Raw genomic sequence first — 26,002 nt, 5'->3', positions numbered from 1 at the left:
TGGGAGAAGCCAGAGAGTAAATGGTTACCTCTCTGGAGGCCTGTGACTAATGGATTGCCACAGTAATCAGTGTTGCTGTTTGCCATCTATATCAATGATCTGGTTGAAAATGTAGTTAACTGGATTATAAATTTGCAGACAACAACAAGATTGGGGGTGTTGTGGAGAGCAAGGAAGACTGTCAGAGATTGCAGCGGGATCTCGAACCAGATGGAAAAGTGGCAGGTGGAATTTAACAAAGATAAGTACGAGGTAGGTCTTAGACAAAGCACTGAGGAGTGTGGTTGAACAAAGCGATCTAGGAATACAGGTCCATAGTTAATTGAAAGTGATAACACAGGTAGACAAAGTTGTAAAGAAAGTTCTCGGCACATTCACTTTCTTAAATCAAAGTATTGAGTACAGTAGGTGGGATGTTATGTTGAAGTTGTATTAGTGAGGCCTAATTTGAAATATTGTGTGCAGTTTTGGCCACCTACCTACTGGAAAGATGTGAATAAGTTTGAAAGAGTACAGAGAAAATTTACAAAGATGTTGCTGAGACAGGAGGACCTAAGTTATAAGAAACGACTGAATAGGTTAAGACTTTATTCCTTGGAACGTAGAAGACTGATATGAAATTTGATAGCAGTATACAAAATTATGAGGGTTATAGACAGGGCAAGTACAAGTAGACTTTTTCCACTGAGGTTGGGTGGGACTACAACCAGAGGTCATGGATTAAGGGCGAAAAGTGAAAATTTAAGGGGAACATGAGAGGAAATTTCTTCTTTCAGAGGATAGTGAGAGTGTGGAATGAACTGCCTGAACAAGTGATGCATGTGAGCTTGATTTCAACGTTTAAGAAAAGTTTGGATAGGTGCATGGATAATAGTGGTATGGAGGGCTATGGTCCGGGATCAGGTCAATGGGAGTGGGCAGTTTAAATGGTTCAGCATGGCCTAGGTGGGTTGAATAGTCTTTTCCTGTGCTGCATTTTTCTATGACTCTGAGACAGTTGTTAATCAGTTCACTGTGTTCTTGTAGTATAATTGCCATCCTTTTGAAGCAGGTGGAAATCTCTAACTGCAGCAGTGAGAGGTTGAAGATGTCCTTGAACACTCCCATCAGTTGGTTGGCACAGGTTTTCAATGCCCTGCCAGGTACACCATCAGGTCCTGACACCTTGTGAGTGTTCACCCTCTTCAAAGATTTACTGACGTCAGCCTCCAAGACAGAGATCACAGGGTCAACAGATGTTGCAGGGATTTGCACAGGTGTAGCTTTATACTCACTTTCAAAGCGTGCATAATAGGTGTTGAACTCATCTGGGAGTGAAACATCACAGACATTCATGACGCTAGATTTCACCTTGTAGAAAGTGATGGCCTGCAGACCCTGCTAGAGTTGACATGTATCCGATTTCAGTCAAAAACATTTTTTTTTTCTTAAACTCGCCCTCCATAGCTCATACCTTGATTCCTTGCATCATTTTGGATCACTGGCCTTGAATGCCACAAACTTAACTCGCAGCAGACTACAAATCTCTTGGTTCATCCATGGCTTTTGATTTGGGTATGTCCGGTATGTTCTCAAAGGCAAACACTCTTCCATTGAGTTCTTAATAAAGTCGGTGACAACTGCAGCATGTTCATTCAGAACCAAAGACAAATCCCTGAATATTGTTCGTCCACTGGCTCAAAGAAGTCCTATAGGCGCTCCTCCGCCTGCCTTGACCACACCTTCTGATCCTCACCACTTCTGCTGCAGGAGTAGAAGTACAGCCAGGTGATCGGACTTTCCAAAGTGCAGGTGTGGGATGGCACAGTAAAAGTCCTAGACAGTGGTGTAACTGTGGTCACGTGTGTTGGCTCCCCTGGTTCCACAACTGATATGTTGATATGCGACCTGTTTCATTAAATATTTACATTATTTTACTTTTCCAGCAACTCCAATATTTTGGTTTATCATCAGCTAAGAAATGTTGCAAACTCCATCATACCAGACACTTGACCTTTTAAAATGAGAAAGAAGGAAAGAGCGCTAAAGGTCCCTAACCCTGAAGGTGCCTTCAATTCTTGAAGCAGAAATTCAGCCCTATTGAGGAGTGTTATTTTTAAACATGTAGTAGCCAAGCTGATTTTTGCAGCTTCCATAGCATAGTTCTACTTCAGAAGAAAATCATAAAAACTGTTGAATCACAAACAGGAGAAAATCTGCAGATACTGGAATTCAAAGCAATACACTCAAAATGCTGGAGGAACACAGCAGGTCAAGCAGCATCTATGGAAAAGAGTAGACTATCGATATTTTGTCGAAATGGCAACTGTTCACTCTCTTCCATAGATGCTGCCTAACCTGCTGAGCTCCTCCAGCATTTTGTGTGTGTTGCAATATAACGTGCTTAATGCTGACTACCAGGAATGAACTTTGAGCCAACTTTAATCTAAAGAGATGTAAAAATACATGTGCAATGATGGAGATAAAGGGTAATATCGGATATTTGTGTGTGTATATATATAGGGCTTCTCCAATTACGACAGACATTGATGTCCAACAGTGGTGCTGGATAGTGAATTACTGTGGTGTTCTTGACATGCCAATGGGTCAATAAATTATGGCCGACCTCTTGGGCAACAAGGCTGGGAATTATATGCACCTGCTTTTTCAAACTCACTTTAACTAGCTGCATCTTTTACGCGGTCTGCTCATGAATCTTCTACCATCAACCACCCCACCCACTTCTCCTTTTCAAGGTTATGAACTTCAAACCCTTCCATAACAGAAATCATTGCTGCTGAAGACCAGCCTTTTCAAACCTCTCAGTAGTATGTATTGAGTTTGAATATTTGCAATCTAGCTCATCAACCAAAACTAATTTTATAAACAAGAGCCAAATTAAGACAATTGTGAGGTTGGAAAGGGGTGACTGAATATGGGCAACTTTAAAATAAATTTGCAGCATGTCTTCGTCTGCTACCATTTGGCAGTCTTCAAAATCAGAATTTAAAATTAGTAATTTAAAAATCAATATGAATATCGCTGCCACATATTTATTTCTTTTTAAACTTCTGGCTGAGTGAAAGCATGTCAGTCACTTTTAAATTAGTGCAAACTAAACATATTTGTACTTGCTACTAATGGAATTGAGTCCAATGAGGTTTGTATCAATGTGAGGTTTGTATTCCATTACTAGAAGTATATGCTTCAACATTCAAATTAAATGTCCATACAAAATGTATAATATTTTCCTTAATTTAATTCTACATAACTTGAAGAATAGCAAGAAGAGACAAGTACGATAAGTAATGCAAACACTTTTCAAAATTCAGACGTATTTAATTATGCACAAAAGCATTGCCCTTGTCCTTCTTCTGGAAGTCACAGGTTTGGGTGATGCTACAGGCAAGTATCTGCAGCATAGAAACATAGAAACATAGAAAATAGGTGCAGGAGTAGGCCATTCGGCCCTTCGAGCATATTCTGTTGATCTCACTGAAGCCTTGGTTCAACTCTAGTGGAGGGAATGAGCATTAAGAATGTGGATAAGGTATCAATCAGAAGGGCTCCTTTGTCCTTATTGATGCAGATTCTCTTACACTTGGTTGGAGGTACACTTGTCAGGCAAGTGAACTGTTCCCCAGGACATCTGATGTGGCATTCAAATCGTGCAAAAGCTGTGCAATATTAGGAGGCAAATCAGATGCTGCTAGATTACCTAATCTCTGATTTACTGTGGAGCCACTGTACTAATGTGGCTGGTCAAGTTGAGTCTCTAGCTAATAATAATTTAGGATGTGAATGGTGATGCCATTGAATGTCAAGGGCAAGTGGTTAGATACTTGTTGGAGTTGTTCAGTGTCTGTCACTTACCACTTAGCAGTTTTTATTTTCTTCATAGCTCAGAAACAGAATATTGTGGCAGCAGTACAATGCAATACAGATGAATAATAACCTATAAGTTACAATAAGAACTGCATATAAATAAATTAAATGAGCATGCAAAAAGAGAACAAAAAAAAGAAGAAAAAAAGTGAGGTGGTATACACGTGTTCATTGTCCATTCAGGAAACTGATGCCAGAGGGTGAGAAGTTGTTTCTGAAACATTCAGTGTGTGTCTTCAGGCTCCTGTACCTCCTCCTTGGTGCTAGCAATGTCTTCATTGATGGGGGCCCCTAACAATGGATGCCACCTTTTTGAGGAATCAGCTTTTGAAGATGTCCTCAATGCTGGGGAAGCTAAGTTTGCAACTTTCTGCAGCTTTTCCATTCCTGTGCAGTAACCCTTCTATATTAGACAGTTATGTGACCAGTTAGAATGCTCTCCTCTGCACACCTGTAGAAATTTGCCAGAGTCTTTGGTGACATACCAAGTCTCCACAAGCTCCTAATGAAATATTGCCACTAAAATATAGTGAAATATAGCCTTTTAATACAATAGAAAGAGGCCATTGATCCCATTATGACCCATTTCTCTGATTTCCTCATATTCCCATTTAACCTATTTTCTGCCACATACCCATCACTTTGATTCTCCCAACTACACTAAGGGTAGATTATAACAACCAGTTAACTGACAAATCAGCACATCTCAAGGATGTGAAGGGAAACAAGAGCTCCAGGCGAAACCCACAGTGTCACAGAGAGAATTTGCAAACTCCACCCAGACAGAACTGGAGATTGACATTGCCCCAGGTCACAGCACAGTAAGGCAGCACCATTACCTGTCCTATCACTGTGCCTACCAATACATCTACATAGGTACTAGGTGAGCCTTGCTGCATGTATTTACTGAGCAGTTGCTAATGGAATTGAACATGGTGCAATCACCAGAAAGTGGCCTGACATTAAATGAAGCTCATTGATGAAACAACTAGATAGATTAGTTTTGTGTGCATGCCTAAACAACGAAACGCACATTTGTCATTTGCGTCAAATCAGATCAGCAAAGATTATCCAGTCACAAACAAGAGAAAACCTGCAGATTCTGGAATTCCAAGCAATGCACACAAAATGCTGGAGGAACTCGGCATTTCCTGCTCTAGGGTTTCGGGCTGAAATATCGACTGTACTCTTGTCTATAGATGATGCCTGGCCTGCTGAGTTCCTCCAGCGTTTTGTGTGTGTTGTCAGCAGAGATTATGCTGGGGGCAGCCTGCAAGTGTTGTCAAGCTTCGGATGCCAACGTAGCATTCCAACTCCTTACTGTGCTCATCCTCACCATACATCTTTGGAATATGGGTGGAAACCGGAGCACCCAGAGGAAACCCATACAGTCACTGTGAGAACGTACAAACTCCTTACAGGCACCGATGGGAATCGAACCACAATTCTTGGATTGCAGTTGCTGTAAAGCAATTGTGCTATCTACTACAGTACCATGTTGCCAATCACCTGAAGATAGTTGAGCCTCAGGCACTGACATGAAAATCTGCATTAATGTCCTGTGGCAGCGATATGTGACCTTCAGCAGCACAAACATCTTCTCTAATGGAGGTACAATTCTAAACACTGGATATTTTATTTTCATTCAGATTCACATTAGTTGTACTAGATCCTTAATATCATCGTTGGTTAAATGTTGCCTTGATGACACGGACAGTTACTTTCAGTTCCCTGCTGGAATCCATCTCCTTGTTACATATTTGGAACAAGGCTCTGATAAGGCTGGAAATCAGGTGTCCTTAACAAAACTCAGTCTGAGGATTGGCAAGCAGGCTACCATCATCTAGGTGCTGTGAAATTCATTTTCCATGGTAAATTCGGAAACAGAGCAAAATATTGTTTGTAACAGGCCACTGCGTAATCCTGCTTTGAAGGTTTCAGCTGTACTTAATAAAAGAAGTGCATTAACAATATGTTAAATTCTGTGTCGGGACCCAGTACAGAAGTGGTTCTGGCACTGCCTACTTCAAGCGTCTTGAAAAGAGAAATTTGCTTTCAGAAATTCAAATTTTATCATTAATAATAATATTCATGGACTGCAGATTATACAACTCATACAATTTTACATATCTGTTGAAATTACTGGGCTTTTTATGGTGACACGATTACAGTTGAATCGGTGCAGGGGGCCTCATGCAGGTCAGAGAGCAAGAAATTTAAATACAGGAGCTTTCATGGGATTTCTGCCTTTTTTGGCAGTGCACTTGCAGTGGAATTAGCACAGGAGGCCTCATACATTAGAACGGGCAAATAAAAATAAGACAGTGGCAAGTGGAGTGGCCATTGTTGGAACATCCCAAAGGAGTAGAAGTATTCTAAAGGCAGGATGACACAATCATGGCTGACAAGGGAAGTTAAAGCCAATATAAAAGCAAAAGAGAGGGCATATAAAGGAGCAAGGTGGATAACTGGAGGATTGAGAAACATTTAAAAACCAACAGAAAGCAACTACAGAAGTCACAAAGGGCAAAAATATGAAATATGGAGGTAAGCTAGCCAACAAGATCAAAGAGGATATCAAACATTTTTTCAGATATATAAAGAGAAAAGAGAATTGGACCGCTGTAAAATTATGCTGGAAAGGTAATAATGCAGGACAAGGAAATGGCAGATAAACTTGTTATAAACCAGCAGCAACAGAGATGATTTAAATGGTGGGGTCATGATCGAGGGGTAAATAAGAGGAGGTATCAGTGAGGTGTCACTGTGCCGCAAATAGGTAGAGGTCAATATGCCAGACAACAACAGTGCCCCCCTTATCAGCAGGTCCTGACGAAGGATCTCGGCCTGAAACGTCGACTGTGCTTCTTCCAATGGATGCTGTCTGGCCTGCTGCGTTCCACCAGCATTTTGTGTGTGTTGCACAACAGGGATGAATTTGAGTCGAGTTTTTATAAAATAAACAATGACATTTATTAACCTCTACTCAAATAATCATGGAACAATAAACGAACGATTAACTTAAATGGTTTTTAACAGTGGTGTGCTTCTATAGTTATCAAACAGTCGAACTTAAGGACAATTCTTAACAGATCTTGTTAAAGCACAGTCTTAAGGTGGTATTTAATAAGTTCAGATGATTCCTGAAATATTCGAGAGGAGAGACCTCTCAAACCAGTTTTGGAACAGTCCCCGAAGTAAAGCCGTTACTGCCGATGCAGCTCCCAGCCGAAATGCCTTTTCCGAAGTTATGACGCAGAATACAATTTCTCAAAGTAACTGACCTTTCAACAAAGTGATGATTGCTCAACCCAAACCATGTCAGGGTTAACAAAACGTGCGTTCCACGTACGGACGGTTCCAGATGTCAGTCACACCCATAAAGCATCGAATGCTGCTGGTTAACCCCAATCCTTTAGGGGTTCGTTCGGAGCTGGGGATTCTTCACTCTCACTCTTTCTTCTTCTCCGATGGCGTAACTACCAATGGTGGACTCCCAACAAAATGAACTATGCAACAACTGCGGTTTCCCCTTATATACCAGTTGGAACATGCCATCACGTGACATCACATCATCCCACTATCACAAGACAATTACATCATTCCAATGGCACGAGACCATTACATCATTCCAGTAGCATAAGACAATTACATCATATTCACGAGATACTCATGGGACAGGTAACAAACTGAATAAGTATTCTGCATCAGATTTCACTGTGGAAGACATTAGCAGTATTCTGGAAGTTCAAGAATGTCAGGGGGCAGAGGTGAGTGCAGTTACCATTACTTGGGTGACAGTACTTGGAAAAATGAAAAGTCTGAAGGTAGATAAGCCATCAAAACCAGATGGACTACACTCCAGGGTTCTTAAAGATATAGCTGAAGCATTAGCATTGATCTTTCAAGAATCTAGATTCTGGAATGATTCCGGAGGTCTGGAAAATTGCAAATATCACTCCACTCTTCAAGAAGGGAGGGAGGCAAAAGAAAGGGAATTATAAGCCAGTTAGCCTGACCTCAGCAGTTGGGAAGATGATGGAGTCAAATTGTTAAGGATGTAGTTTCAGGGTACTTGGAGTCACATGATAAAATAGGCCAAAGTCAACTTGGTTTCCTTAAAGGAAAATCTTGCCTGACAGATCTGTTAGAATTTTATGAGGAATTAACAAGCAGAATAGACAAAGTAGAAATGGTGAAATGTTGGCTACTTGGATTTTCAGAAGGCCTTTGACAATGCACTGCAAATGAGGCTGCTTAACAAGATCAGATCCCATGATATTACAGGAAAGATACCGGCTTGGATAAAGCATTAGCTGGTTGACAGGAGGCCAAGTGTGGTAATAAAGGAAGCCTTCTTTTGGGTGGCTGCCAGTGACTAGTCATATTCTATTTATACCTGACTAACACACAAAATGCTGGAGGAACTTAGCAGGTCAGGTAGCATCAATGGAGAGGAATTAAGAGTTGATGTTACGGGCTTACATCAGTACCTACACCTGATTTTGGTAAAACAACATAGGTAGTTTGAAGAAGTCACAAAAGTGAATTTGATTTATTTTTGTTTACTTTGAGCTGACTACTATACATACAACCTTGAAACACCCTAGTAGTTTTCAGACATTAAATATTATTTGAGTTGAACTAAATGACATAGATACTGTTGTCATAATGAGGGTGATAAATGCAAGTACCTGGAAGGGACACGTTGAAAGTCAGTAATGTGGATTATTTTCAGAACATAAACAGATGGTTCCTTTACCTTTCTGACTAATCAAGGTGAATGAACCTTGCTGTTTGAACAGAATCAAACTACAGTATTACAGCTTGTTCAGGTACTTTTGGATCCATTTCGTTTCAGGAAGGTAAGGACAATATGGATTTTCCATTAGGTAGATTCAATTAGCACAAAAAGTTAGTTTTTAAAGAAAATCCCTTCTTACTTGTAAGTACAGCCATTTTTCATTCTAACATTCTGTATTGATTATCCAATAAGGCCTTCCTGGTTTTGAATAAGAGAAGTGAGTCTGAAGTTCACTCCTTTTGTCCTGCAGAATTCAATTGGATAGGCTAGACTGTGTCTTGTGTATTGCCATTAATTAGCTTTATTGTGTTAAGCTGTAAGAGGCAATAAAAGAACTGTGATTAGTTTTAAATGCAGTGTTATAAACTACTAATTCTAAGCCACTTGATTTGTTTTTTAGTAAAACAGCAATATAGCCATACAATCCCTCTCCTTTTACAGCTTCCCTATTGTGTATCAGTGCACAAATTAAGAAGGCAAAGTTTATGAACAATAGAGATGCCAATGCTTAATGTCGCATTTGAAAGCCAATTAACTTAGCTGAAAGCATGGCACATGATTTCCATTGTCTATTTGCCTTGCAGCAACTTGCTTTTAATATATTCATTAGCTTTAATTATAAATGAGCAACTCATTTTTACTGGCAGTTGCAAATAAAAAGTAATACGTTGTCTGAACTCACTTTTTCAGTGTCATGAGTAACTTGTGCAACACACACAGCAAACATCGGAAGAACTCAGCAGGTCAGGCAGATCTATGGGAATGAAAAAACGGTTGATGTTTCAGGCCGAAACCATTCATCAGGACTGGAAAGGATTGGAGAAGAAGCCAGAATAAGAAGGTGATGTAAAGGGAAAGAGTACAGGATAGAAGGTGACAGGTGAAGCCAGGTGGGTGGTGGAGGGGGATGAAGTGAGAAGCAGTAAGATGATAGGTGAAAAGTTAAAGGGCTGGAGAAGAAGGAATCTGATGGGAGAGGAGAGTGGACTAAGTTGGGGGGAAGGTGCAAGGTCACTGGGGGAGGTGATGGGCAGCTGAGGAGAATAGAAGTGGTAAGTGGGGAATTGAAGAAGAAGAGGGGGAGGAAAAATTACAGTGTTAATTACCAGAAGGTGGGGCAGACTTGATGGGCCAAATGGCCTAATTTGGTTCCTATGTCTTGTGTTCTTCTGGTCTTAAATTGGCCATCAGGTTGGAGGCCACCCAGACAGAATGTGAGTTGTTGCCCCACCAACCAGAGAGTGGCCTCATTGTGGCAGTAGAGGAGGCTATGGACTGACATGTTGGAATGGGAATGCAGATAGGAATTAAAACAGCTAGCCCCCGGGAAATCTGCTTTTTGCAGATGGAGCTTGATAAAACGGTCCCTAATCTACGACAGGTCTCACCAGTGTAGAGGAGGCCACACCGTGAGCACCAGATAGAGTTGAAGTGTTGCCTCACCTGAAAGGACTAATTTAGGGTCTTGGATATAGGTGAGGAAAGAGGTGAATGGGTAGGTGTGGCACTTTTTCTGCTTGCAGGGATAAGTGCCAGAAGGGAGATTAGTGCAGAGGCACTATGAACAAGTGGAATGGACAAGGGAATTACAGAGGGAGTGGTCCCTGTGAAAAGCAGAGTTGGAGTGAGGTAAGGATGTGTTTGGTGGTAGGGTCCTGTTGAAGATGGTGGAGATTGCGGAGAATGATGGGCTGGATGTCGAGGCTCATGGTTTGGTTGCTGAGGACAAGAGTAACTCTATCCCTGTTAAGATGGTGGGAAGATGTCTGGGGAATGGAGGAGATGCAGGTGAGGGTAGCAACAATTGTGGAGGAAGGGGAAAACTCATTCTTTTAAGAAGGAGGACATCTCTAATGTCCAGGAAAGGAAAGCCTCATTTGGGAACCGATGGAGAGGAGGAAAAGGAACTGAGATGAGGGAACAGTATTTTTAAAGGAGACGGGTTGGAAAGAGGTATAGTCAAGATAGCTGAGGGAGTTGGTAGATTTATAAAAGATATTGGTAGACAATTTATCGCCAGAGATAGAGACTGAGAGATGAAGAAAGGGGAGAGAGGTGTCAGAAATGGACCAAGTGAACTTTAGGACAGAATGGAAGTTGGAGGCAAAGTTGATGAAGAAGCACCAATGTAGTCATCAATGTAGAACATGCAGTCCTTGTCCCAAGCCTTCACTGGTAATGCCCTCTAGTGAATGCTCAGAACATGGACTGTTCCATGCAGCTCTCTGGGGTCTATGTGGATGCCCAGGCGTGGTGGTGATGGCATCCATTAGTCTTGTGAGACCATGGATCTGCGCCTGGAAAGTCTTGCTTCAGTCTGTGTTGGTAGAGCAGCATCTGTTGTGGCTGTAGAGGCCCACACGGGAGTGATGGTCTCGGCTGCAGCGACTGCACATGAAGGCGCTGTCCTCCAGTGTTGTCTTGGTGCTGTTTTTCTGACGAATGCGCTCTTCTTCAGCAGCAAGCCTCAGCTTCTCTTCTTCTCTTTTTAGACCACTGCGTAGTTCCAGCCTCCAGTGAGAGCGATCGCTTGCGATGTCCTCCCACCTCTCAACGTTCATTTTCAGTGACTTAGAAAACCATAGAAAAACTACAGCACAGAATCAGGCCTTTTGGCCCTTCTTGGCTGTGCCGAACCATTTTCTGCCTAGTCCCACTGACTGCACACGGACCATTTCACTCCATACACCTCCCATCCATGTCTCTGTCCAATTTATTCTTAAATGTTAATAAAGAACCCGCATTTACCACCTCATCTGGCAGCTCATTCCATACTCCCACCATTCTCTGTGTGAAGAAGCCCCCGCCTAATGTTCCCTTTAAACTTTTCCCCCCTCACCCTTAACCCATGTCCTCTGGTTTTTTTTCTCCCCTTGCCTCAGTGGAAAAAGCCTGCTTGCATTCACTCTATCTATACCCATCATAATTTTATATACCTCTATCAAATCTCCCTTCATTCTTCTATGCTCCAGAGAATAAAGTCCTAACTTATTCAACCTTTCTCTGTAACTGAGTTTCTCAAGTCCCGGCAACATCCTTGTAAACCTTCTCTGCACTCTCAACCTTATTAATATCCTTCCTGTAATTTGGTGACCAAAACTGAACACAATTCTCAAGATTCGGCCTCACCAATGCCTTATACAACCTCATCATAACATTCCAGCTCTTATACTCAATACTTTGATTAATAAAGACCAATGTACCAAAAGCTCTCTTTACGACCCTATCTACCTGTGATGCCACTTTTAGGGAATTTTGTATCTGTATTCCCAGATCCCTCTGTTCTACTGCACTCCTCAGTGCCTTATCATTTACCCTGTATGTTCTACCTCGGTATGTCCTTCCAAAGTGCAATACCTCACACTTGTCTGTATTAAACTCCATTTGCCATTTTTCAGCCCATTTTTCCAGCTGATCCAAGTCCCTCTGCAAGCTTTGAAAACCTTCCTCATTGTCCACTACACCTCCAATCTTTGTATCATCAGCAAATTTGCTGATCCAATTTACCACATTATCATCCAGATCATTGATATAGATGACAAATAACAATGGACCCAGCACTGATCCCTGTGGCACACCACTAGTCACAGGCCTCCACTCTGAGAAACAATTCTTTACTACCACTCTTTGGCTTCTTCCATTGAGCCAATGTCTAATCCAATTTACCACCTCTCCTTGTATACCTAGCAACTGAATTTTCCTAACTAACTTCCCATGCAGGACCTTGTCAAAGGCCTTACTGAAGCCCATGTAAACAACATCCACTGCCTTCCCTTCATTCACTTTCCTGGTAACCTCCTCGAAAAACTCCAATAGATTGGTCAAACATGACCTACCACGCACAAAGCCATGTTGACTCTCCCTAATAAGACCCTGTCTATCCAAATGCTTGTAGATTCTGTCTCTTAGTACTCCCTCCAATAACTTACCGGCCCATAATTTCCCGGATTACTTTTCGATCCTTTTTTAAACAACGGAACAATATGAGCCATTCTCCAATCCTTCAGCACCTCACCCGTAGACACCAACATTTCAAATATACCTGCCAGGGCCCCTGCAATTTCAACATAGTCTCCTTCAAGGTCCGAGGGAATACCCTGTCAGGTCCTGGGGATTTATCCACTTTAATTTGCCTCAAGATAGCAAGCACCTCCTCCTTTTCAATCTGTACAGTTTCCATGATCTCACTACTTGTTTCCCTTAATTCCATAGATTTCATGCCAGTTTCCCTAGTAAATACAGATGGAAAAAACCCATTTAAGATTTCCCCCATTTCTCTCGGTTCCGCACATAGCCGACCACTCTGATCTTCAAGAGGACCAATTTTATCCCTTACAATCCTTTTACTCTTAATATACCTGTAAAAGCTCTTTGGATTATCCTTCACTTTGACTGCCAAGGCAACCTCATGTCTTCTTTTAGCCCTCCTGATATCCTTCTTAAATATTTTCTTGCACTTTTTATACTCCTCAAGCACCTTATTTACTCCCTGTTTACTACACATGTCATACAACTCCCTCTCCTTCTTTATCAGAGTTGCAATATCCCTTGAGAACCAAGGTTCCTTATTCCTATTCACTTTGCCTTTAATCCTGACAGGAACATACATGCTCTGCACTCTCAATATTTCTCTTTTGAAGGCTTCCCACTTACCGATCACATCCTTGCCAGAGAACAACCTGTCCCAATCCACGCTTTTTAGATCCTTTCTCATTTCTTCAAATTTGGCCTTCTTCCAGTTCAGAACCTCAACCCTAGGACCAGATCTATCCTTGTCCATGATCAAGTTGAAACTAATGGTGTTATGATCACTGGAACCAAAGTGCTCCCCTACACACACTTCCATCACTTGTCCTAACTCATTTCCTAACAGGAGATCCAATATTGCATCCCCTCTAGTTGGTAACTCTATATATTGATTTACAAACATAGAAAACTTTCCTGAACACATTTTACAAACTCTAAACCATCTAGACCCCTAACAGTATGGGAGTCCCAATCAATATATGGAAAATTAAAATCCCCTACCACCACAACTTTATGTTTCCTGCAGTTGCCTGCTATCTCTCTGCAGATTTGCTCTTCCAAGTCTCGTTGACTATTGGGTGGTCTGTAATACAATCCCACTAATGGGGCCATACCTTTCCTGTTTCTCAGCTCCACCCATAAGGACTCAGTAGACAAGGCCTCTAATTTGTCCTGCCTGAGCACTGCTGTAATATTTTCTCTAACAAGCAATGCTACTCCCCCACCTTTCATTCCTCTGCCTCGATCACATCCGAAACATCGGAACCCTGGAATATTAAGCTGCCAGTCCTGCCCCTCCTGTAGCTAAGTTTCACTAATTGCTATAACGTCATAATTCCACGTGTCAATCCACTCCCTCAACTCGTCTGCCTTCCCCACAATATTCCTAGCATTGAAATATATACACCTGAGAAGATTGTGACCACCACTCACAACCTTTCTATTAGCGGCTTTGCTTGAACTTTTAACATCATTTATTTTCACCCCAGCCACACTGTCAGCTCTGGCACTTTGGTTCCCCTCCCCCTGAAAATCTAGTTTAAAGCCTCCACTTCATGACTCTCTTGCAAACGTCTTTGAAAAGAAGATGGGGACGCCCATTGTGCTCTCTTGCCGGAGGCCAGTTCCCCATACAGCAGGTCTTTCGGGATCCTCCCACCTGACATGCGGTGTACGTGGCCCAGCCGGCAGAGACAGCATTGTTGGAGCAGGGTGAAGAGGCTGGGTATCTGGGCATGGGCCAGGACCTCATTGTTGGTGACTCGGTCAGTCCACATGATGTCTAGGATGCGTCTCAGGCTGTGAAGGTGGAAGGCGTTGAGACGCCGCTCTTGTCTGTAGTAGAGGCTCCAGGTCTCGCTGCCGTAAAGCAGTGTGCTGAGGACGCAGGCCCTGTAGACTGCAACTTTGGTGTGTGTCGTCAGTTTTCTGTTCTCCCAGACTCCCTTTGTCAGCCTGGCCAATGTTGAGGCTGTTCGTCCAATCCATCTGTTGATCTCGGGGTCTAGGGAGATGCTGTCCGTGATGGTGGAGCCAAGGTATGTAAACTCGTGAACTACCTCCAGCTCGTAGTTGTTAATGGTAATGGCAGGAGGGTGCTCAACGCCTTGGCCCAACATATTGGTTTTCTTCAGGCTGATGGTCAAGCTGAAGTCCTGGCAGGCTCTTGAGAAGGGGTACACCTTGAGTTTGGAGAAAGTGGGAAGAACTGAAAGAAAAATTGTTGAGTTTGAGGACCAGTTCCACCAGAAGGAAGAGAGTGATGGTAATGGGAAACAGTCAAGTCTGTTGCCAAGAAAGTAAAAGAGAGCTTTAAGGCCTTCTTGATGGGTTATAGAAAAGTATAGGAACTAGACATCCATGGTCAAAATGAGATGATCAGAGCCAGGGAATTGAAAATTGTTAAGGAACTGAACCAAGGGGAATAAACTAGAGTCAAGGTATGTGGACACGAGCTCAGTGGGGCAGGAACAGGCAGGAACAATGGACCTTCCCAGACAATTAGGTTTGTGGATTTTGGATAAAGGGTGGAAAAGAGTAATGTGAGGTAAGGGAACTCTGAGGTTGGTGGCGTGGATGGGAGATCTCCAGAAAAATTTCTTGATGTTCCTGAGTGGAGTCCTCTTCAAGGGGTAAGTAAGAGGAGATGTCAAAGTTGCCACCAGACATCAGCAAAGTAAAGGTCAGTCTGCCAGACTACAAAAGCACCCTCTTTGTCTACGGCTTTGATTTGGGATTGGTGCAGAGAGAAAGGAGGGCAGTGTGTTCAGAAGAATTAAGGTTCAAAGACGAGTGAGGAGTGCTGAAGTCAGGACAGTTGATGTCTCATTGGTAACTAGAAATAAAAAGATCCAGAGCAGGCAGAAAAGTAGAGCAGGTGTCAGAGAGGAGAAGGTAGGAGATGGGAAAACTGTCATTGGTGTGGGAGTGGTGAGTGTGTGGAAAAGATGCCAGCAGAAGTGTTGAATCCAGATTTGATTTAACATTTAGCAGAAATTCGGATAGGCTCATGGATGGGAGGGATTTTAAGGGGCTATGGCCCAGGTGAAGTTTGATGGGATGAGGCAGATTAATAGTTTGGCATGACCTAGATGGGCCGAAGGGCATATTTCTGTGCTGCAGTACTCTATGACTCCATCAGTCAAAAGTTATAATAGACAACAGCTTAAGCTTCATACATGGGTGATATTTGATGCTTTAGTTAACTTTAATGCCATTTGCAATTACACAGAACAATTCAGTTTAGTGCTGTATTTCTCGTGGGCTTGGAGACTGAGACAATGGGAAAACAGCAGGCGTGGAACTCGATGGTGTGTCCATGAAGCCGAACAAAGACAAGGCCCATGCTGAAGGCAGAACGTTTCTCAGATGGAATTTAATGCAGACAAGTGTGAGGTATTTTACTTTGGGGGGACAAACATTGGTAAGTCTTATACAGTGAGTGGTAGGGCACTGATGAGTGCGTCAGAAGAGTGGGATCTGGGAATACAGATCCATAAGTTCTTGAAAGTGGTGTCACAGGTAGATAGGGCCTTAAAGAAAGCTTTTGGCACATTGGGCTTCATAAATCAAAGTATTGACTACAGCAGCTGGCGTGTTATGTTGAAGTTGAATAAGATGTCAGTGAGGCCTAGAGTATTGTGTCCAGTTCTGGTCACCTAACTACAGGAAAGATACCAATAAAATTGCAAAAGAGCAGAGAAAATTTACAAGGATGTTGGCAGGACTTGAAGACCTGAGTTCTGGTTTAAGATGGGACTGGTGAAGCTCAGTGACTTCTTGCCGGAGGCAAAGAAAAACCAAAGAAAATTGCTAACTACTTTATTAATTACACTGATCAGTGCAAACAATAACCTTTATCTTCCCTTTCGGAGTTGATCTTTTGAACTGCCTGTACGACCTGGCATTTTTTTTTGTGGTGTGAACTGAAGTCTCAAAGGTGCAGGGCAGTTGCAGTATGGCGTGCACAGGCTGAATCGAGGCAGTGGGGTCCAGGACCAGGAGTGGGAAACGAGCCATTGCTAGAGCAGACGTAGGTGATTTCATGTGACAGAACCGAGTAAGGTGTGCAGAGGTAAAACAGGGTCGAGGAGGTGCTCAGGCCCGAGAGCAAGGAAGGACCCGAGGTTTGATCGATTTAAGCACTGGACCGAATTGAAAGGTCAGGTATGGACCAAATCGGGCCCGAGAGCATTTCGAAGTATCCAGGCCCAGGTCCCAAGGGCAAGGAACAACCTGAAGCTGTTGGATTCAGCAGAGAGGAACTGGGTAGGTCAGCTCACTGCTTCATGAAATTTTCTCATCTCTATGCTGAACTGAGGCTGTGGCTTGCAACTAATGGGCTTCTGAATCGGCTGCAGTGATGCCTGGCTTCATGTCTATGGACTCACTTTAGTGAACTTCAGTTCTGAATGTTATTTACTTACTTTTATTGTATGATTTGTTTTTTTTCTCTGCATATTACGTGTTTGCAGTCTTTTTTAAATGGGTTCTGTTGGGTTTCTTTGTTATGTGTCTGCCTGTAAGGGGGCAAATCTCAAGGCTGTAAAAGATATATATTTGTACTTTAAACTGTGAACTTTATAGGGAAAGGTTGAATAGATTAGGACTTTATTCCTTAGAACATTGAAATTTGAGGGAAGATTTGAGAGAGGTAAACAAAATTATGAGCAGTATAAGTATGGTAATGCAAGCAGACTTTTTCCACTGAGGTTGGGTGAGACAGTAACCAGAGGTCTTGGGCTAAGGGTAAAAGGTGAAAAGTTTAAGGGGAACATGAGGGGAAGCTCCTTCACTCAGAGGGTCATACATGGATGATAATTGTTACTGTGGTCAATTTTAATTCCATTTGCAATAACATAGAACAATTCAGTTTGTTGCTGTATTTCTCCTTTGTATACTTGCTGACAATTCCATTAAAGCATGCACATATTATGTATGGATGGCATTTAGAACAAACTCATCACAAGAATCTGCCATTTGAAGAATGAGTTTTAAATAGCTGGAACACGCCCTGATTCTAGTAAAAAATCTATCTAGTCCATCAAAGTTAAGAATGCAATTCTGGCCGAAGAGAAGTTGACAAGAACATAGAATATAGAACAGTACAGCACACTACGGACCCTCAGCCCAGATGTTGTGCTAACCTTTTAACCTACTCACAATCAATCTAACTCTTCCGAATAGAAATGCAATCAATAAGTGATTGTAAGAATTTGCAGTAGCATGGTGCATTTAAAGAGCAGAGAACTTCGCCAACATTTCCACTCAATACTTACAAAATAGAAGGCCTGGCTGCTTATAGAATTTTACTGGTGCAAAATATCATATGCATCTATTTAAGACTTGCAGTCCTTAAAAATATTGCATAAACTTTTTGAAGAGGTCACAATGACAAAATCTCATAAATAAAAGAAATAAAACCCTAACTAAATTATAAATATGAAATAAAATACCAATAAATATTAAAGACAAAATTATCCGGCAACAGTTATTTTATTCTAAGTAATCACTGTGCAAAAGAACATAACTGTTCTGATGATATATTAGGAATATTGTGGGAAAAATACTATTTCCATTGATATGGTAACACTGTTTTGAAATACCTTTATTACTTCACTTGTAATAGCGAATGGGAAAGACCTTGTGTTATGCCACTATGACATTGCTAAAGAATTGCAAAACAATTTCATTTTTTTTCTTTGTATTTGTTGCAAAGCCAAGTTTTCTTTCAATTTATTTTTAAAATGTATATTTTTTAAAAATAACAGACTATGGTTATAAAATAGAAACTGCGCAATGATGTTTAAGATTGTCAATTCCAGGACGAAATGGTACGTGCTAATAAACCTGAAGTATTGATCAGAATTAGTGTTAGCGAATCCATATCTATAATTAATACCTGAATCACGGTATCACTGAAATTGCCTGTTCTTCAGAAAATAAAAGATGACTTTATTATTTTATTTTCATTTTCCACTCATTTTCAAAACTCATCCAGTTAAGTATTCACTTCAAATTTAACCATTCATTCTGCAAAAGTATGTTAGTTTTTTCTGGAAGTCAGTCAACTGTCACCTCTTGATCACCCAATAGATGAGCTCTCGCCAAAATGGGATCTATTCAATTACATTCTGAAGCTGCTCCAAACAGATGTTACTAACTCCTGTGAGTCCATCCGTGTAACATATTGACTGTCTTATTTCCCTCCTACTTCATCCCATTCACAAAGCAGGATCTATACCTATTTTATTGTTTCAATGCATCACTGGAAAGCAATTAAAATGTTCAGTATCACATTGGTATATACGAGGGGTGATTGATAAGTTTGTGGCCCAAGGCAGAAGGAGCTAATTTTAGAAAACCTAGCACATTTATACACTTAGTCCAGCAGTCGTGGAGCATACGGATCCCTTCTTTGTAGGAATCGGCGTCTTGGACCTCCAGAAAGTGGTCCACAGCAGGGGTGATTGATAAGTTTATGGCCTAAGATGGAAGAAGATGAGTTATTAACTTCAAACTTTCTGCACTTTCACTCAGAGTTGAACTGCATGTGCATGTAATGAGAGCTGTATAACTCATCTCCTTCTACCTTAGGCCACGAACTTATCAATCACCCCTGCTGTGGACCACCTGGAGGTCCAAGACGCTCTCGTTACATGCACGTGCAGTTCAACTCTGAGTGATAATGCAGAAAGTTTGAAGTTAATAACTCATTTCCTTCTACTTTAGGCCACAAACTTATCAATCACCCCTGCTGTGGACCTCTTCTACAAAGAAGAGATCTGTATGCTCCATGACCACTGGACTAAGTGTGTACATGTAGAAGGGGACTATGTTGAAAAATAAATGTGCTAGGTTTTCTAAAATTGACTCCATCTACCTTAGGCCACAAACTTATCAATCACCCCTCGCGTGTGCATGTGATTCAATTTCTATAAAATATAAAATCTGTGTAAAAATTCAGAGATTGCTTTATGGAGACGACAGTTTTTGTTCTTGTTTGCCTCCATATGTTCCAATGTGCGACTTGCCCTGTCCTTGGAGCAATGTCCAAAAGTGACCTCTGGGATTTCCATTCTTGTTGGAACGGTTCACACTGTCCACAGGTCATCCTGTAGAAGTGAGCATCTATTGTGCCTTCTCAGTCTAGTTATGTATAAATTAATGGAAACTTGCCCAAGTAGGTCCAGTTTAGTTCTGAGAAAGTATCTCAGGTAGGTCCACTCTAAGTTAATCGCTCACAATATTAATCAATATTCCCTGCAATTTATGCTGATATTTATGCGAGTAAATCAATGTAAATCCTCTGAATAGGGATCAGCCATACCCTGACCAACTCCAGATATAAAGAACGAAGCCTTAGCACTTGATCAGCATGAACTTGGATATTAGCACAAGGTTAAGGTATGGATGGGGAAAGACAGAAACAAAAAATGTTCATGGTAGTTTTTCTTTTCAGGATATGAACAAGAGAGCTCATGTGAAATAGAGCATTAAGAAGTGAGTAGGTGATTCAACCACAAACATTGGCCAGAGGAGGAATAGAATCAGTGGCTAAAAAGAGGAACTTGCATTAGTTTGAAGTACAAATTCAGCACTACACTTCATGCATATAACATTTAAGTCACTGATCAGTTCACAAAAAGAAGGGAGGCTGACAAATTTAATGAAAGCTGTCTAGCACCTTTCCCAATTTTATTATTGATAGGAACAGAGGTGTTATTGAATTTTAGTTATTCATCTGGTGCATTGATTCCATATAAGTTCATCCCGGACCAAAAGAGCAACAATGATTATCAAAATAGATTAGTAATAAATGTAACCAAACAATGCAGTTTAATATTTGTGACTTTGTTTTACATTAATTGCAGTGAGTAACATTTAATAATCAATATGACTTTTTATTTTAGACTTTGCATGCTTGCAGTATGGCTGACTTCAAATTACTTTTTGTTTACTCTGCAGAAAGATTGGACGAAAATTAAATACTCATTCTGAGAATCAAATTGCATTTTCACAGCATCTATTATTCTGAGATATGAAATTTGTCATATTTTGCTGTCTGCTTTTGTAATATTCTACTTTACTGGGATAAAATAATGTCTCTAATGTACGTACTCCTTTATTTCTTGTAAAATATTACCTGAGGGGGAAAAAAACTGTAAAAACCTTTTCGAGCATCTTTTCTTGCTTCAGTATTGTAAAAAAAACAAAGTATGGCAATGAAAGACTTATTTGTGTAGTAACTTCTATTATTTAACGTTGTCATGATGCACTGTGGCCAATAAATGCTTTTAAACTGAATCGCTTTTGCAATGTAGGAGAAGTAGCAAATTTGCACAAAGCAAATCCTTTTAAACAGAAATTTAATAGTGATCAGCTAAATTGATTTTCTAGAGGCACAGATTTTAGACTGTGAATGCTAAAATCTGGAGTAAAACAACAAACTGCTGAAAGAACATAAAGGGTCAAGCAGTATCTATGGAAGGAAATGTAGGGTCTCAGATGGAAGTATTGACTGTCTATTTTCCATCACAAATCAATTTTCAATGTTGATAGAAAAATATGTTTAGGACAGGACATCAGAGTTACTTCTGCCAGGAAATGTAGAGGAGGCTTGATCCAAAAGCAGAGACAAGTGGAGACAATTCAACAATGAATGATAAATTTAGTAATAGACTACAAAATAACTAGCCATGAGGAGCCACAAAACAAGAGGGAACAGATACTTATCGCAACAGGCAATATGGTAACTGAAGCCTGGAAGCAACTGGATGAGGCTGACTGGTTCAATGGGTGAACAAGAACTGTGGATGAAGCCTGGGTTTAAATAGGCTTCAGATGATGTGTTGGAAATGAGTGGCAGGTAATTCCTGAAAACTGGGTGGAGTCTGGAGGGTACCTGTCCTTACAGGCCTGACAGAAACCCCCCTCCTACAGCCGGCACCGCGCAGCCCAGAACGTACCAGATTAATCTGGTGGAACTCTTTGATGAGTGATGGATCTGAGATGAAACTTGATCGTTCCCAAGACCTCTCCTCTGGGCCGTATCCCTGCCAAGCAACCAGGTGCTGCACACCCCATGCACAGTGACCTGAATTCATCAGCTGGAGAACCATGTACACTGGACACCCTTCCACCATCTTTGGTTGCGGGGATGCAGGCTCAGGTGAGTTGAGTGGACCATGAACAATGGGCTTGAGGTAGGGCACGTGGAAGGTAGGTATGATCCTGAGGGACGATGGCCACTGGAGACTGGACTGATGTAATATGTAATCTTGAAGGGACCAATGAAATGACGCTAGAGCTTGCAGGAAGCACAAGGGCAGGTCTTGGGTGGACAGCCAGATATGGTCCTAAGGCCAGAGTAGTCTAGCTAGGCACCTTCAGTGGTTGGCCTGGCAGCAGTAGGTTGGAGACAGTGTCCTGAAAAGAGAGGAGGGTGTGAGAATCATTCACCAAAGCAGGCAGAATCCACAGCATTGCTCTCTCTTCCTGATTTGACTGCTGACCATATTATAGAGCTGATGAGGTCAAACAAACGGCTGATGGCTAGTGGAGGTCATCCAGGGATTTACACAAGAAGTTTACTAGGGGGCCGGTAATGTGGACACGGGTTGTCAGTATCAATAACTAATCTACGCTTGCCCATTACAGGGAGAGGTGATTTACGTTACCAGTGCAGGAGGTGAAACAATGAGGTCAGAGACATGTCAGCCCCAGATACTTGAGTTTGAGGGAGTGCAGCATCTGTAGGTTTTTGAGTGTGCCCAAGCAATGAAGGTACTGGGGATAGACATGCTGAGTAAAGCAGGTGCTATCATAGACTCAGGAAAAGGAGAAATAACATGGACAAGACAGGAACAGCGAACATGTGTGACCCACAGTGTAGCTAACATGGCCCACAGAGAGACAGCAGCCCCAAGCAGGGAGGAGAGACGGGGTGATATGGGGGAATCATGTCAGGACGTCCCAAGGGTTGGAGCCAAGCACAGTCGGGAGCTGTTGGAAATAGTGCAGCTGCCTGAGGAGGAAGCAGGGATTAAAGTAAAGGTTCACCAGAAAGGGAATTGTAAGGAGCAGAGAGGGAACGAGTGGGCAGATATCAGTGTGAGGAGCGTGGCCAAAGAAAAGGAAACAGAAACAAGCGTACAAGGATAAATTATAACTGCCAATTTAATAAGTTTACATGGAGATGTGAAGGACCACTGTAACCAGAGTAACACACTGAAGGATTGAGCTAAGCTGCAGTAACATATTGTGGATCACAGAGAGAGAATATAGCCATAGCGACCACGGCCAGGTGACCAGGTCATGGTAACTGAGCTGGGTGAAAAGGCAGGTTTCACTCCCAGGCGGATAGAACCATAGGTGGAGCTCCAGATAAATGACACTTGCGTGTGTGAGCAGACTGGGCTAAGTAGCCAGTGGAAACATTGGACTCAGGTTAAAGGGGACAACGTGCCCTTCTTGTTGCCTCCACAAACAGAGTGGGAGATCAAGTGTACCCAGTAACAGTGTCACTGCAGAGATCCCAAGTGATGAACATCAGCCGGCTGTATTAGGCCTGACCCCACCTGATGGAAGCAGAGACGGAGCAAACACAAAGGGAGAGGACGCCAACAGAGTGTGACAGCAAGCCGTGAATAGCATGGTAAAGTATAACGGTGACTGAACTTTGTAACGAAGGCTGGTTGCTGAAGGTAGATGATTAGTTATATAGCCCAGAGTAGGAAAATTATTGGGAATTATATAGATGGGAAGGGATCCAAGTTACAGTAGAAACATTAGGTACAATGTTGTGGCAGACCGAGAAAAAAGAAAATACACACATCATCTGAAGGCAGTGTGAGAAGAATACACATAGATTATGATGTAGCTGTCCTGTGCTGACACCAGTGGAATCAGCAGTTGGTCTGCCACCTGTCTTCAGGAGAGAGAGAGATAAGGAAAACAACGGAGCAGCACTTGGAGATGTTAATGAAGGGGAAGGAGAGCTGTCAAGATCGGCTCCCCATTTGAACCCTGAACTGTTTGAAGTGATGGACAGGCGATACCCCAGCAGGGGGATAAAAAGGGACAGGCTCGCTAAGGCAGGACACACACACGACACCCGAGGTAACAAGACCCTGGAAGCAGGGCGCCTCTCACAAGTCGGTGGGAAGTGCCGGGCCATAGATGCACAGGGTGGAAAGGCACGATCGGCGGGAACCTGGTGTGTGACCACCCTAGCCTGGGTGCTGGGTTCACCATAGAGAAACGATCGCATCTGGAAACGGAGGGGTCACGGTCGGTGACCTCAGATGACATCACAAAGGACTCGCCCGAAAGCTGACTGCGAAGGTCTGTGTGGAAGCCTTGAATATTCATTCGTTTTTGCTCTCTCTCTCCTTCCCCCCACTGTCCATCTCCCACGGCAGCGAGTACTCTGAACTGAACTAAATTGAACTGAACTTTGCGTCACTTTGAAACTGGTCATTTACCCCTAGACAACGATAGAGCTTGATTGATCCTGTTATCTTAATTCTGTGTACATGTATGTTTATCATTACTGAACTGTTGCATTCATTATCCTTTTGATTAGAGTACTGTGTTGCTTGTTTCTTTAATAAAACTTTCTTAGTTCTAGTAATCCAGACTCCAACTGAGTGATCCATTTCTGCTGGTTTGGCAACCCAGTTACAGGGTACGTAACAGCAATCACTCCAGCCCTTTCAGTTGTCAAACCGGCAATCGAATGGACAGTCCAGAAGGGGTGCCACTGGGGTGAGGTGCTTGCAGTCATTCAAGTAGAGATGATCCCAACCCCTCCTGTACATCGATGAGTGGGTCTGAGAGACTCGTCGTCAAGATTCTGAAAATCATGGGGTGTGACCTGTTGCCTGTGAGACTAGTACATTTATCTTGCTGGTGCCCCTGACCAGAGAACCACTGCTGTGTTTTAGCTATGAGAATGAAGAGGTAAAGATAAAGAGTGTGACTAAACTGCAATTAGCCAGCAGGGAAAGAGGCGACAGGCATACAGATGAAAAAACTGCATTTGAAAGACTGTTTGTCAAATATCTGGAACAACCTCTGCTTAGAGTCCTATAGATAGCTATTGGGGATGATAGCATAGAGGTAGATGCACATAGGGATACAATAGGTCGTTGGAGAAGGGGGTCCAAAGTATAAGGCATTTTTGCTGTCCTATTTGAATAGATCTTCTTTAAAGTTTGGCCTTTCCTGGAACAAGTTTGTTTTTGTCCAGGAAGGCCAAGAGGAGTGACTGTTAGAGCAGATTCTAGAGTTATGGTATGTAGCAAATACCAATTTTAACAGCAGCCAGTCTTCAGACCCGAATGTGGATTGTAGATTGAATTTAAAATGCACCTCTGAACAATGGCCTTCCATCTGACACAAGAAGCCTGCATATGCATGAATACAGCCCGGAGTCAGTGGGAATTAACATTAATCCTGGGTGTGTGGAGTGTGCGTGCGAAGGAGATGTTTGAAAACTGTATGTATTAAAAGGGAGCATTATAGATACATTGTAACCATAGAATTGTCCTGCTGTTGCCTTCGATCTCTAACATATAAAAATTTCATATAATATTGGGTCAGTCAGGCCTCTTCTTCCACGAGTGTCTCAATATGATGCATGTTGCTTGTTTTTGCTGAATAAAACACTTGTATATCCAGTATATGGGGTGCATGGGAGGGGTAGCACCTCTAGATGGGGGGCTTGTCGCACTCTTTGGAGTGGCTCGTCATCTATTGGTCCCCACCAACGCCCAGCTCTCACCTGTGGCTCCTCGTAGCTGTTTGCATGCGACAGCAGCCATACCCCGGGCAATGGCTTCAACAGGCCAGCTAAACCAGGTGAGGGTAGCCAATAGGTCCAAAACCCTTGGTGAGATAGGAATTTGCTCATTCCAACATGCAAAGACTGCTTCGGTGGAACGGGCGGAGGAAACCCCGGGGGTTCGACGGCTGAGAAGGTGTAGCAGCAGCGCATTGTGGAGTGCGTAGAGCATGACAGAGCACTTAAGAAGACACGGCCATCCAACGCAGCCAAGGAAGTTGCCAGATGTAACAATTCTTCGTGCCACTGGATCCTGACTTCTGAGGCCGAGAGAGTGGGATAATCTCTGTGCAAGGTTTTTCCACTTTAATATCTTTCACACACTGGTTACATTTTGCAACATTCATCTCCCAACTTTCAATTCCTGCTAGTCTTCTACAAGTCCTACGGCGATGGAGGAGTGGCGAAGCAACAGGTGGAGGTGATCACTGGGAGTTGTAGTCACAAACCCGCACGTAGGC

Source organism: Mobula hypostoma, chromosome 10, assembly GCF_963921235.1.
Source record: "Mobula hypostoma chromosome 10, sMobHyp1.1, whole genome shotgun sequence".
NCBI lineage: Eukaryota > Metazoa > Chordata > Chondrichthyes > Myliobatiformes > Myliobatidae > Mobula > Mobula hypostoma.
This window is presented reverse-complemented; position numbering follows the sequence as displayed.